A 13,478-nucleotide genomic window follows, 5' to 3' on the forward strand; every position below is an offset into this window, starting at 1 on the left:
CCATCCCTGAACCTCTCTTGGCGCGAAGCTTACTGCCCCGTCGCTCTCTGCCTTGCTTGACGGATCTATAGTTGGCATCTCTCCCCAGAGCTGGGCAGATCGACTGTGGTTCTGTCCCGGTTCTCTCCAGTCCAGTAGCAGTAGCCAGAGGGCCCAAACTCTTAAGACTTGAGCCTTGGGTAAGTGGGATGGGAGGAAGGGAGCAGGAAGCCCAGGACCTTGGTGGTGCCACCTTGGGCTTTGCTGGATTGAAGCATGCCTTTCAGGCCCTCTCCTGGAAGGTGGAGTGGTACTGGTGGGTTCTTAACTCTGTGTGCCCAGAGCGATGGAACCTGGTGACTCCTGAATCCCATTCCCGGAAAGGGAACCACATCCTAGCTCCCTGGGCCTGACTTTCAAAGCTGTCACCAACCAAGTGAGCAGTTGATTAAAACCCCTGTGTTGTATTATATTAAATGCACAACCTTATGGACTTTCCCGAACGAAACCAAGACCCAGTCAGTAAACCACACTATTGGGAAGAGGAGTGGGGGGATGGGCAATGGCATGGTGTCAAGTCCGGGAAAGAAACCATTAGGTAGTTGCATTTCTCTGAAGGATGACATAGCTTCAGTGCAGAAGGTGGTGGGGAAGCGCTTGACCTTTTCCCTTGAAAGGTTACGGTGTGACATACATTCAGCAGTAAACTGCCTACCAGACTCCAACTTCAGGAGTCGGCAAACCATCAGTTATTTGGAATGGTACTTTGGCTAGACATCCTTGCAATCTGATTGGAAGGCCATTTTGGGGGCAACATTCAGTGGCAAGTAAGTTGTCAGTGGAAGAGGCCGTGTGGGTGTTGGAATGCCATAAAGGGAGTCATATTTAAATGTGGTTTAACATAATCATAATAGCTAAAATTTTAAATTAGCACTTAATAATGTGTCAGTCACTGTTCTTAGCACTTTATATGTCAACTTGAGTAATCTGTAGGTACCTATAGTATTATCCCCATTATACAGATGGGGAAACCGAGGTACCCGTCAGTTAAATAATTAACCCAAGATTACACAGATATTAAGTGACAAGGTGGAATTTGAACCCAGGCAGGCTCCAGAGTTCAAGCTTTTAGCCACTAGAGGAGAAGAAGCAGCTTTGTTTTCACTGGTCCAATTTTCAAGGAGAGTACCTGACATCCTAAGGCCTCATTTTGAAGACAGTCTGTATCTACCAGTGTGGCTGACTTTGACTTTCAAGGGTTTTGTTTTTAATTCTAGCACTGACAAAAGGAGAGGCCTGGAATGGAAGGAAGAGCATACGCCTTTTAATTTTCCTCCTCTTAGGTCAGAGTTGAGGTCAGTCCAGGATCTCAGCTGATAATGTCACAGCTGATAATTGTGTTTACCCTCCAGGTTTGTGGCATCAGCATGAGGCACACAGCCCCAGGAGAGGAAGTGGAGGGCAGGGGGATTTCCATGTGGCTGTCATAGCCCAGGGGGGAAGCGTTCTGAACTTTTGGCTGAGGGGAGGCCCAGACTGAACTCAGAGAAGTGAAGACTCCTGAGGGAAAAAACAAAGGCCTATGACCCTACAAACGAGACTAGAATGAAGGAGGATAATGGGTGACAGAGAAACAAAGCAAAACCAAAACATGCCCTTCATGCAGAACTGATGCCCCTCAGGTGGAGGAATTTCTCAGTTTTTCTAACTGTAAACTGAGGCAATTAAGAGCAGCTGCCTCTCCAGGGTCCTCTGAAAATGTAGAGTCATGAGAAATTGCTAGAACACAGGTGTCTTCCACTAAAGGGCTATCCCAAAGGGCCCTAGATTTCTTATCTAAGGTCATCACTCCTTGGGATTTTCTTCACCGGATGGGGTTTTGACCCTATAATTTTACCTCTTCCCTCCCATCCTCCACCCCAAACAATTCTTCTTAAGCCATGCAAGACAGCAGGACTCTATGTGACAGGCAGCACATCTCCGGGATGTTCCGAGCAAACGTGTCCCTCCATACATTCCTTGGTCTCCAGGGAGCTCTCCCGCAAGACAGGTGACCATCGCTTCCCCTGAGTTACATGGATGCTCATTTTTTATACATGAAAACCTGAGGGTGGCCCCAGTAAACAGTAACCAGGCTGATTTATTCTCTTTAGACAAAGTGCAATGAATGTTTAGTAGAGGCACAATGAATTACTTATGCCTCAAAGCTGACTTCAGAAGGAAGCATAAACTGCTTAGGAAAGAAATGGAGAGATCCTAAACCTTCGTTGTACTAAAATAAGCCAAGGCCAGCAAGGCTACCATCTATACAGCTGAAGTCTAAGTGGGAAATGGCTACGCACGGGAGGGAGTGTGCTGGTTCGAAGTCTTGTCCTGCTGGTCTTCCCTTTATACTATATATTTATTGTTGTTATGCCTGCTAATTATACAGCATGGGCACATGCATTTGAGTCAGCTATATAGGGCTCTTAAACTTTTAATGTCTTCCAACCAGGAATTTAAGACCCCTAATCCCATCCATTACTCAGAGTGCTGGGCAAATATGGTTTCGCTCAGCCCAAGATGGATGATAAAATTTCTATGGTGTTTATAAAACATGATCTCAGCTTTGTAGAGCAGCAGGAGTTATATATTGCTTGCTCATTTGGTATCTGTGTCCCTGTTTCCAGGGTAATGTCATTAAGTGATGATATCTTCCTTGTGGGAGGTAGAGAAACCACTTTAATAGGGCAATATTTATAAACATGGATTTGGTACAAAATAGAAACTTTTCTCATCTACTTTCTCTCTCTCTCTCTCTCTGTTTCTCATCGTTGTACATCAGTTTGATACTGAGCATCACTTCGGGGTTTCTTCTTGGCCATTTTTCTTACTAAGCTTTCATGAATGTCCATGGCATTAGAGAAAATCCCCTTCCATTTGGAGACTCTAGGTTAAATGATAGGATTTTGGTGAGAATATTCCTGCTCCAAAGCAGTAACCAGGATGTACATGAAGGTAGCTCTATAATAATGGTAAGGAGCAAAAACTTTGGAATCACAGTGAGGATTTGAAGCGCACCTCTGCTGTTTATATGAGTGACCTGGGGCATATTTCTTTTTTTTTTTAATTAATTTATTTTGGCTGCATTGGGTCTTCGTTGCTGCGTGCGGGCCCTCTCCAGTTGCGGCGAGTGGGGGCTACTCTTCGTTGGGGTGTGCATGCTTCTCATTGTGGTGGCTTCTCTTGTGGCTGAGCACCAGCTCTAGGCATGTGGACTCGGTAGTTGTGGCTCACGGGCCCTAGAGCACAGGCTCAGTAGTTCTGGCACACGGGCTTAGTTGCTCCGCAGCATGTGGGATCTGCCCGGACCGGGGCTCAAACCCATGTCCCCTGTATTAGCAGGTGGACTCCCAACCACTGTGCCACCAGGGAAGTCCTGTGGGGCATATTTCTTAACCATTCTAAGCCTCAATTTTGTTATCTGTAAAATGGGGGTTAATAACAGCACCTAATTCTTAAGGTTGATGAGGATTAGGTGAAAGCATAGATTTAAAGATTGTAGCACATAGTAAATGCTTAATAAATAGTTGCAGTTCATTCAACAAATATTTATTGAGCACTGACCCTGCCTGCACCACAGTTAAAAGTGCTGTGGATGAAGTTGGGGGAGGGAGAGGTTCCTCCTCTCATGAAGTTTACAAGCAAATGGAGGAGACAAGGAGAAAATGAACAAATAGGGATTTACTTTTAGCAGTAAATGTTACTAACAACAACAGAAAACAGTAATAGGATAGTGTGACTGGGGCTAATTTAAGTGACAGCCAAGGGGGGCCTCTCTGAAATTTCATAAGTAGTAGGTAATATATCAATACTGCTGATGTCTAAGGATCACTCAGCAAAGAAAAAAAAAAGTGACTGAGGACCTTTCTGAATTATTCAGTTATTTATCAGCTGAGGCAGAGTCCCAACAATCTCATTTGCAGCCGAGAAATGAAAGGGCTGCATCTACAGCAGGGCTGAAAACTCTTCTAGTTGTAGGATTCATTTAACAGGGAGATTATAGGATGGATTTCCATTGAGATAATCAACTCCAGGAGCAAGGGTTAATTGAGCCGCTAGTTGCTGTTTAATCAGTTTCCACACCTGGGTAGTCTGGGCTGAGGTGGCAGCTTCCCTCCTCTTTGACTGTTTTATTGAAGCCCAGAGAGCTGGTAAAAGTGAAACAAAGCAAGCTTTGGAAATGCAAACTTTTTTTTTTCCTTGAATGCCTGAGAAATGCAAGCCAGCCTTAAGTAGTTAGAAGAACAAGGCGGGGATGTTCTGTTTCCTCCAGGAGGTTTTACCTGCCTCCGTGCGGGCTGAAGGGCCACCTCTCTGTGAATTTCCACAGCACTCAGGGCAGATTCTTGAACTGTTTCCTGTTTGTGTCTCTCCCATCACACTGTGGACTCACAGGCATCACTGTGCCTCGCATGGGGTCTGGCACACAGTAGGGGCTCCATGAATGGCAGTCAGGCAAATGATTGATCCCACAATACAAAATGTTCAATTCCAGAAACTTCATTCGAAATCCTTCAACCCCCTCAGAAGAACCTTCCCCTGTTTCTACCATGGCAGAGAATTTCAAGTTCTTGATGAATAGAGGCAGCATTTTGGAGTGTACCCAAACCACAGGGACATCATTCAAACTTTTGATCCCCTAATTTTGAGCAGGGTTCCCAAGGTCACCTGTGATAAGTAAAGGTAAATGGGAGGGATTTCAGGTTGGCGGGGGCTTCCTTCAGTGTGCAGTGCCCATAGTGGGTGTTTCACAGCAGAAGTCTGATGGGCAACAGATAGATCCACAGGAAGATTGAGTTGAAAGACAGAGGCACTCAGTTCCCCTAAGAATAGGAATACCAATCCCGCCTTGCCTGCAGAGCTGCCCTAGAGGACAATTTGTTGATGACTATTGCTCAGAAGAGGGTGCATCTGTGTTGCACCCCATCTGCCTCCAATCTGAGGAAGGCACTAAGGCAATGAACTACCGAGACATTCCTGGGTCGCACGGACAACACCTAAGGTTCTAAAATAAGCCAGATTGTAAAGCAATTATACTCCAATAAAGATAAAATAATAAAATAAGCCAGAGACCCCGGGCTGCGAATCCTCAGGTTGGTCCTTATCCCATTTCCCCATCACTACCTGTCCTTCCCCAAGTAGTGTAGTGGGTGAATGCTTTGGCATCTGTTGCCACACTTCTACAGCTGTAATAATAGGCGTAACCTTTGCACAGGTCCTTAAACCTTTTTATCTGGGATCTCGCCTGGTGCCCATAAAAATCCATCCATGGGATGCTCTTTCACAGAAGGGTCTCTGGGAGCCCAGGATTCACAGCTTGGTAATGGCCGGGCCGGGGCCAAGCCCCATATCGCTCAAGCCCTAGGCCTGTGCTTTTTCTGTGAAGAATCAGGGAAACAAAGGTAATGAGGACCAGGGCAGTATTTTTCCCCTGCCAGTGGAGGCAAGGGTCAGACTCACAGCAGCACCTGCTGTAGATCTTGCTTGTTAATGTCTGCTGCATCCGGGCTCTTTACATCCATTAGGCCAGAGAATCTTCACAACCAAGCTGAAGACCAGGCGTCAAGGCCCAGGTGTGGGTCTTCCTCCGAAGGATGCTGTGATAGGCTGTTTAAATGCTGCTTGCTGACGGTCCCAGAGTGTGTCCTGCAGGTGCCATCGATTTTAAGGAGCCTTTATTGCTGCTCCTGAGGGGCGGGGAACTCTGCCGCCCAGGGAGGGCCTTACAAGTGTCAGCTGCTGGGTGATCAATAAGCTCAGCTGAACGGCAAAGCTGCCACCTGCACTGTGATTGTCTTCTAACGGCGGGGAGAGCTGGCCCGGAGAAGTAGGACACGCAGGAGGAAAGAACCCAAAGGGAGCCCGTGTTTAGGCCACTGGCCTCAGGGCACTCAACTCACTTGCTCTGGAGTTGGCGGAATAGCCTTTATGAAGGGGCCTTTGATTTCCTCAGAGTCCACTACGGTTTCGGCTGAAATCTCAGTGCCAGGAGCACAGGGAGAGAAGGAATCCGCATAGCGAGCACTGAGATGCCCTGGCTTTGAAGTCTGAGTCGGGCCCCAAGTTGCCTTGCTTCTTACAAAGGCCTGGAGCAAGTTGCTTCAAGTCTCCAACTATAAAGTGAGGGGCCGGCTCTTATACACGGGTGGTTGTGCTTGCAGGCATACTCATTGCTCCCAGGATGTCAGAGCTGCCTCTGGGTTGAGCGCTGAGAACATAGCACAGGGTAGGGCTGCCCGGGTGTCATTCCTGGCGCCCTCCCTTTTGAGTTGTGTGATCCTGGGCAAGGTCAGTGCTGTGCCTTAGCTTCTTCCTCTCTAACAGGATTTCCCAGCCTGTCACTGTGGCACTTTGGACTGGATAACTTTTGTTGCAGGGCCGTCCTATGCCCTGTAGGACGCTTAGCAGCATCCCAGCCTCCACTCGCTAAATGCCAGTAACACCCTCCCTCCCCCACCTCCAGCTGCCAGTGGTGACCATCAAAAATGTCTCCAGACATTGACAGATGTCCCTTGAGGGGCAAAATCACCCCTGGTTGAGAAACACTGCTCTGTAACAGAACTGAAAAGAGTACCCAACTCGTAGGATGTTTGTGGGATTTACTAAAAGTCTCTGTAAGGGACTTTGCACTGAGCCTGGCACATAAAATATTAATTCTAATCACTGCTGTATTTTTGCAAACTTGTGTTGGTTTGCGGCCAGCCGTGTTCACTTTTGCCGAAGTGGGCATTTCTCGTGTAGGGGAGGATCGGGACCCAAATCCCGGAGTGATGAGTGTTAGTCACAAGGCTTTCCTTGGTGACTAATAGGTAGGAGGAAGTTACGGGATCTGGAAAAAGCACCTTTGCACCTTGCTCAGTTATGGCTCTGTTGCCCTCAAGATGAAGCAGGCTAGCATTGGGCATTGACATCTGACCCTCCCTCCAAGCTCAAGGCTGACCCTGCCAGGATGACAGTGGTGGTGCAAACTCAACGCTCCAGGCCCTGCAAAGTCATTCTGCTATGGGGCCCTGCCCATCGCCGCTGCCAAGTTCTGAGCCACAGGACAGCAGGTGTTTTGTGTTTTGCCGGCCTGTCATGTAAACATACTTTGTGATCTTCTTGCTTGTTTAAAAAAAGGCCTAAATGGTTTTGCAGCTTTGGCAGTAGGCTTGAGCAGCTTGCTGAATTGGGAGGAGAAGCTTCAGAAACACAGCCCGAGTAAGCCTGAGGAATGCCATGCCGGCCTCGTTAATCGACTGCTTGCCGAGCGCCAGCTACATCCAGGGCCGTGGAGGAGGACGGGAATTATCCTCCCTGTCAAGAAGTTTAGAATCTAGTAGGGAAAGCAAAGCATGTCCGTGGATTCTTCCAAGGAAGTGTGGGGTCCCTGCATTCAAATGAGAGGGGTGATGCTGAAGCCTCATCTTTCTCACTGCCCACTTAGGGGTGCTTTTCATGAGCGATTTCACTTAATCCTCCCAAGGCCCTCTGTAAGGCAGATATACTGTCTACCCCTTAGATGGGGACCTTGAAGTTCTGGTGACTGGAGAGCTCAAAGGGGAGAGGTGAGCCCTGGCTGGGTGTGAGGGAGGGAGTTGGGGCTGCTTTGTGGAGGGTGTGGCATGTGAGCCAGGGGCATTTGGGCAGGTGGAGCTGGGACAGAGAAGGGAAGGTGGTGCAGAGAGCACGCAGGCTTTCAGGCAGAGGGAGTGGTGTGAGCAAAGACATGGAAGCCAGAGTGTGTGTGTTGGAAAATGGCAAGTGACCCTGTTTGGCTGGAAAGGTTCAGATGCATGATGAGGAGAAGGGCAGATAACACAGTAAAGAAGAAAACTTTCCCACATCTTTTATCCAGATGTTAAGAAGCCTGCCAGAGTGCAGGAAGAGAGTTTTCCAAAACTCATTTTTATAATTCAGAAATGGAGTGTGTCTGCTCCCCAGCGCATCTTAACCACAGCCCCAGACCTCCCATTACCCCTCTTGTTGATTGAAAGATTGACCTCAAAAATGCCCCTGGCCTCTGTCCTAGCAGTACAAGTAATGAAAGAAGACTTTACCCGAGCAAACCTGGGCCGAGAGGGCCTGAAGAGCAAGACTGCCATCACCCCTGCTTCTCCCATGCAATTTGGCTCCTGACTCGGTGTTTCTTGCAGGGCTCCGCACGTAGCATTTCAGGCCAAAGCAATCCTAGTATGGAATGAAGGTCGAGGCTGGTACACCCGTTAAATGAGGCTGTTGGACTGACTCTTGCCAAGGCAGGATTCCCAAACACAGAGGCAGAGAGGGACAGAAAACAGGATAAGAGGGTCCCAGAACTTTGGTTATGAGTCTGGCTTGATATCTTCAGTTTACAGTTCATCATTTTGGAAAATAACAGCTCAGTTCTCAAAGAGGTTTAGTCACCTTCTAATTCTTGCTAAAGTTGTTTCCAGAGCATTGATAATAAAGATGTCAATCACCACGTTAAATGTTTGATATCGTGGAACCACCTTATAGCTCAGTGCCATCTGGAATGGACTCCCTAGGGTCCAGCTGAATTCCGCTGACAGTAATAAAATGTGATAGGTCATCAATGGCTTAGCCGATAACTCAGGTATTAGACCTTTTCCTGACCCCAGTGTTATAAAGGAATTTGTCGCTTGGAAAAGAGAAATCTCATGAACATTTTACGAAAGTACATATATAGTTATTTATGGTTAATGGTTTGGGACCCATCATTCGCTTTCTAAAAGTGAGCTGGGTGGGGGTTTGGGAGGGGGGTGGTCAGGCCCATGATGGAAAAATCACACAGGAAAGCTGAACTTGGAAGTACCAGAGATAAAAGGTTAGGGGTGGGGAGAGATTAAAGGGGACCACAAAGAGGGTGAAACAGGTCTTTCAGTGCATGAAAATCATCCCTAAAATTGAGGCCAAGTTTTGTTGAAATTTTAAAACTTTTTTTTTTTTAGTCTGTACCTTTTAAGATATGAAAAGCAATATTTGCTGTGAGGAGAGCTGTTCATAAACACAAGCCGAGGTTCACGGACCAAGCAAGTCTATGTGCACAAGTGCCTGGGACAGTCCAGTCCAGAGAGTGAAGGATGTGGATCCAGAAGATGCTGGGCTGGAGCTTGGCCTCTCCGTGACCTGGACTGAATCACTCCCTCTTCTTGGCTGTTTGTTACTTTATCTGTGGTGTGAAGAGGTTGGACTAGATTCTCCAATGGCCCTTCTGTCTCCGATAATGTTTCCAGACCCCACATGGACACTGTGAAATCACTTTCCTAAGGTCGAGCCCTGTAATTATTATCCTTGGGAAAGAAGCAGCCCAGGATGGAGCTGGCCGCGCTCTTGGAAGATGGTCCAGGTAGTGGGACCAAATGCCATCCTTTTTATATTGGGCTTCACTATGATTACTCTTCTTAGAGTTTCCTCTTCCCCCACTTGCCTCATAAGGATGAGTTCTGTCTGCTCTTGGCCAGCCCACCCCACCAGCACTCAGCAGCCGTGTCCAGGTCCTGGCAGGCCTGCTTGGTGGTGAGATTGGCCCCGAGGTGACTTCATGCAGCCGGTGTTTGCAGCCCGCCTATCTGACCTCGGATATTTATAGCAGGGAGCAGCTAGAAAAAAAAAAAAAATTAAATATGCTACACCCTTCTTTATACTGTGTGGGACAGACAGACATTGTGAGGAATTTAGAAGGCAGGGCAGTATAATCCAGCAAGATATTTTTAAATGCTCTTTGTTGCAGTTGGCAGGGCCGATTCTTCAAAGGCAGGGAAAGTGAGAGTAAGTGAAAATGACAGGCTGCCAGGAATTCCAAGGCTGAGACGGGGAGCTCAGCGCCCCGAGGGGTACGGGTTCTGAACCCCGATTTATTTCAGTCACAGAGTCTGAGCAGGGCTTGGGGCGGTCCCCGCCAGAGCTGGGTGAGTGGGGCAGCTTGTCCCTCTTCCCCACCAGCCCGTCCACTCTACAAACCCCCAAGTTGAAGATTATAAAATGTTCAGGAGAAAGCAGAACACGTGGCCAAAAAAGAGTGGCTTCTGTGGAAACCAGAGGCCTGGTGCTGCTTCTTTAACTCATCTCAGCAGCTGGGTAAATCACGTTGTATGTGGGGACACCATTTGGAAGCCAGTTGCTTGCAGCTGTTCTTCTGGATGTAATCTTTCCAGGAGGAGCGGGGCAGGCCAGGACTACGCTGAGACCCAATTCAGTAGCAGGTGAGAGGGCCTCTGGGGTAGAGCTGCCTCTGCAAAGGCATTACAGGGACCCCCACCTGTCCAGCGGATGCTTGTATAGTATCCTGGGTTTTCTACCATGTTGGTCTTGGAGGAGACAGACGGTGGTTACGGTGGGAGGGTCTGGGATTAGGATCCAGGGAGAGGCTAAAAGTTTTGGCTACCTCTGCTTTTTTATTCAGCATATATTTGTCGAGGACTTACTGTGCATGGTGATAGAATAGATGAATATGAGAGACACAAAGGAGGGGAGGGTGTAGGCCCAGTGGATCATGAGGAAGGGTAAGACCTGCTGGAGGAGTCACAGTGAGGCCAGCCAGGCTGGGGAAGACAGCTCCGGACAGAGGGAGCAAGTGCACATTGGGTCCAAGGAGGCTGGCGGGGCAAGTGAGGGGGAGCAGGGCGCGTAGTAGGAGATGCAGTTGGAGAGGGAAGGGAGGGGTGGGTAGTCAAGTAGGGCCTTGTAGGCCACTGTGTGGCACCTCGGCTTTCAATTCTGAGCCTGCTGGGAGTCATTGGAGGGGCGTAGGCCCAGGAATGATGTGATCGGATTTGCATTTTAACAAGATCACCCTCTCTGCCCTGTTGGAAATGAACAGTAGTCTCAAGCATGGAAGGAAGCAGCACGACTGCTCGGGATGCCTTTGCAGTAATCCAGGTGAGAGAGGATGGTGGCTTGGGTGTCAGCTGAAGAGGTTATGGATGTATTTTGAAGTTCAAGCCAACGGGACTTGCCAGCAGCTTAGATGTGAGGGATGATAGAGGAATCCATGTGACAACGAGGTTTATGGTCTGAGCAACTGAAAGGAGGGATTGGCCATTGATTGAAAGGGGAACAGCTATGTATGGAAGAAGAAGGAGGGCTGAGCCAGCGATCTGAGTGTGGTTTTGGTTGCTTGTCTCAAACTTTATTAGAGAGAGATTGAGCAGGAGGGTGGCCTCCAGATCTTCGTAACCGGGAGGAAAGGCCTCCCTCCTTAATCACATGATGGATTGAAACATTGCCCTCCTTTGCCTTTCCCAATGGTAGGTGCCGCACAGCAGGGCTGGATAGGGCCTCAGGCAGTGGGGATTTAATTTTCAGTCTTATAATTCTTTGGTTGATGGCCTTAAGAGCCCCCCTAAATTTTGCCTTCTAGTTTCTTCATAGACAACCAGCAGCCTTTAATGAAGATCATCAAATCCACAGTTTCCCGTCATTAGCGTGGGGTCTGTTTAATTAGTTCCAGTTGTTCTGTGGATTGCTGTGACTTTGTGCATGTGTCCTTCAGGTCTGGGAAAGCGAGTCTCCATTTCCGGGCAGCTTTGGATTCCTGGAAGTCAAGGCTGGGTCAGAAATTTAGCCAGAAAGAGAACCGTCTTGGGTGCTTTGAGAGGGCGCAGAGGCCTGGAGGAGTCGCAGAAAGGCATTGGGAGGCTCCAAGTGCCTGTGAAATAGTTTGACCTCTGCTCCTCAGGTAGCACAGGTGGCTAAGAGATGGAATTTGAGAGTCGGCCCTCCTGACTGAGGTCTCTGAACCTCAGTTTTCCTCTTCTGTTTAATGGATATACCATGGTTCCGAACTTAGAGTTGTTTCAGGGGCTCTGAACCCTGGATTCACATTAGAATCACCTGGAGAGCTTAAAAAAATTTAAAAAAAAAGTGTGTGTGTGTCTTAAGTCCCCACCTCCAGGAATTCTGATATAAATTATCTGGAGTAGGGCGCAGACCATGTGGGTAGAGTTCTTGGGAGAGTCTGGTGCTCACTGAGCACTGAGACATTAGCTGTTATTCGTGGTAAAAGAATCATTGCTCTGGAGCATTCATGTCTGCCCCACCCAGGATGGCGACTTTCCTTCACTTCATAGCCATGCTTGCTCCTCTGGTGGGATTACCAAAGAACAACCAAGAGAAGCTTGAACTGTTAGATTTGCATGAAAAGAGCAAAGTTAGATCTAGAATGGCAGTGGCACCATGTAATAATGTTACTTATCCCGCTGCTAAATGAGGGATATTAATTGCATCTTAAAGAGGAGGAAACCAAGGCTCAGAGAGGTTCAGTCACTTGCTCAAGGTCATACAGCTAATGAGAGGTGGAGATTATAATTAAACCCAGGCAGCCTTACTCTGGATTCTCCACTCAACCACATCCTGTTCCCTTCCTACCCAGAGAAGCCAGCTGTGATCCCCAGTACATACCTGCCATGTGTTGAGCCTTTACAAAGTTCCAGCCCTATGCTATGTGCTTCATGTGTATAATATCGAGTAATCTCTATAATTACCCAATGAGGTATGTATTCCTCTTAATCTCATTTGACAACTGAAGAGACTGAGGCTCAGAGAGGTCAAGGTAGCCTAGCTGGTAAATGACACAGCTGATTCAAACCACGGTCTGTTGGGCACCATTCCTCACTTGCCATGCTGCCTCTGTCCTCCCCTACTTCTGTCCTCAGCAGTCGCCTGGGTGGGGATGAAACACATGCAGTGATTTCCTGAGCAAAGAAATGAATGGGTTGGTCCAAGAGGGTGAGAGGAAAAGCATCCCTCGCAGCTTCTGAACAACCGAGCCATTTAGGTGCCTTAAAATAGTAACATTTCTCAGAGGGGTGGCCAACCTGACAGGCCTGAGGGCTGTGGTGTAGGTATTTGTTTCTTTGCGAGTTTAAAGCTATACGCTGCGAAGCACGTTGCTTCTCTTCTATTGCTGTGAATGAAATAACCTCTGAGAGATTGTGTGGGTTGCTTAAAATAGTTTCAGAGAAAGAGCGTTTGGAAGCTGTTAGCTTCGTGAGTCTATTCCCTCCTGATTTATGACACCTTAGAGAATGCCGGGCTTCTTCTTGTTTACCTTCTGGTTTTTTCTTTCCACTATATTTTAGCCCTTGTGTCATCATAAGCCGAAGGAATTTGTCACCTGAAAAAGTGACAGCCTTTCCTAAGTAATTTACTCAAGGACTTTCTACGCATTTCATTTTTTTTCTTTTAAAAGGAAAAAAAATGAGGTGAGGCCATTTGTTTTGGAATCTGTCATTTCTCTCTTCCAGCTGCAGAGGTTCCAAAATCATAGCGATGGTGTTTGCTCTGGGGCAGGAATAATTTATTTTATTCCTTCACACTAAGGCCTGCCCTGGGAAGCAGCGTTTTCTTGCAGCCTTCCTGGAGTGGGAGCCCAAGACACGTGACATACTGTGAGTGAGAGAAACTGCTCTATTCAACACGGCAGACACTAGCCTTGTGAGGCTATTGAAATTTAATAAAAATTCAATAAGGTTAAA

At 47.7% G+C, this 13,478-nt stretch overlaps 1 protein-coding gene across 3 annotated transcripts in view; it reads left to right on the top strand.

The window, feature by feature from the left end:
- The window catches only part of ABTB2 (ankyrin repeat and BTB domain containing 2), a 183,188-nt gene that overhangs the window by 1,519 nt on the left and 168,191 nt on the right, over positions 1–13,478 (top strand). The window lies entirely within an intron of this gene.

The sequence above is a fragment of the Stenella coeruleoalba genome, assembly GCF_951394435.1.
Source record: "Stenella coeruleoalba genome assembly, chromosome: 8".
NCBI lineage: Eukaryota > Metazoa > Chordata > Mammalia > Artiodactyla > Delphinidae > Stenella > Stenella coeruleoalba.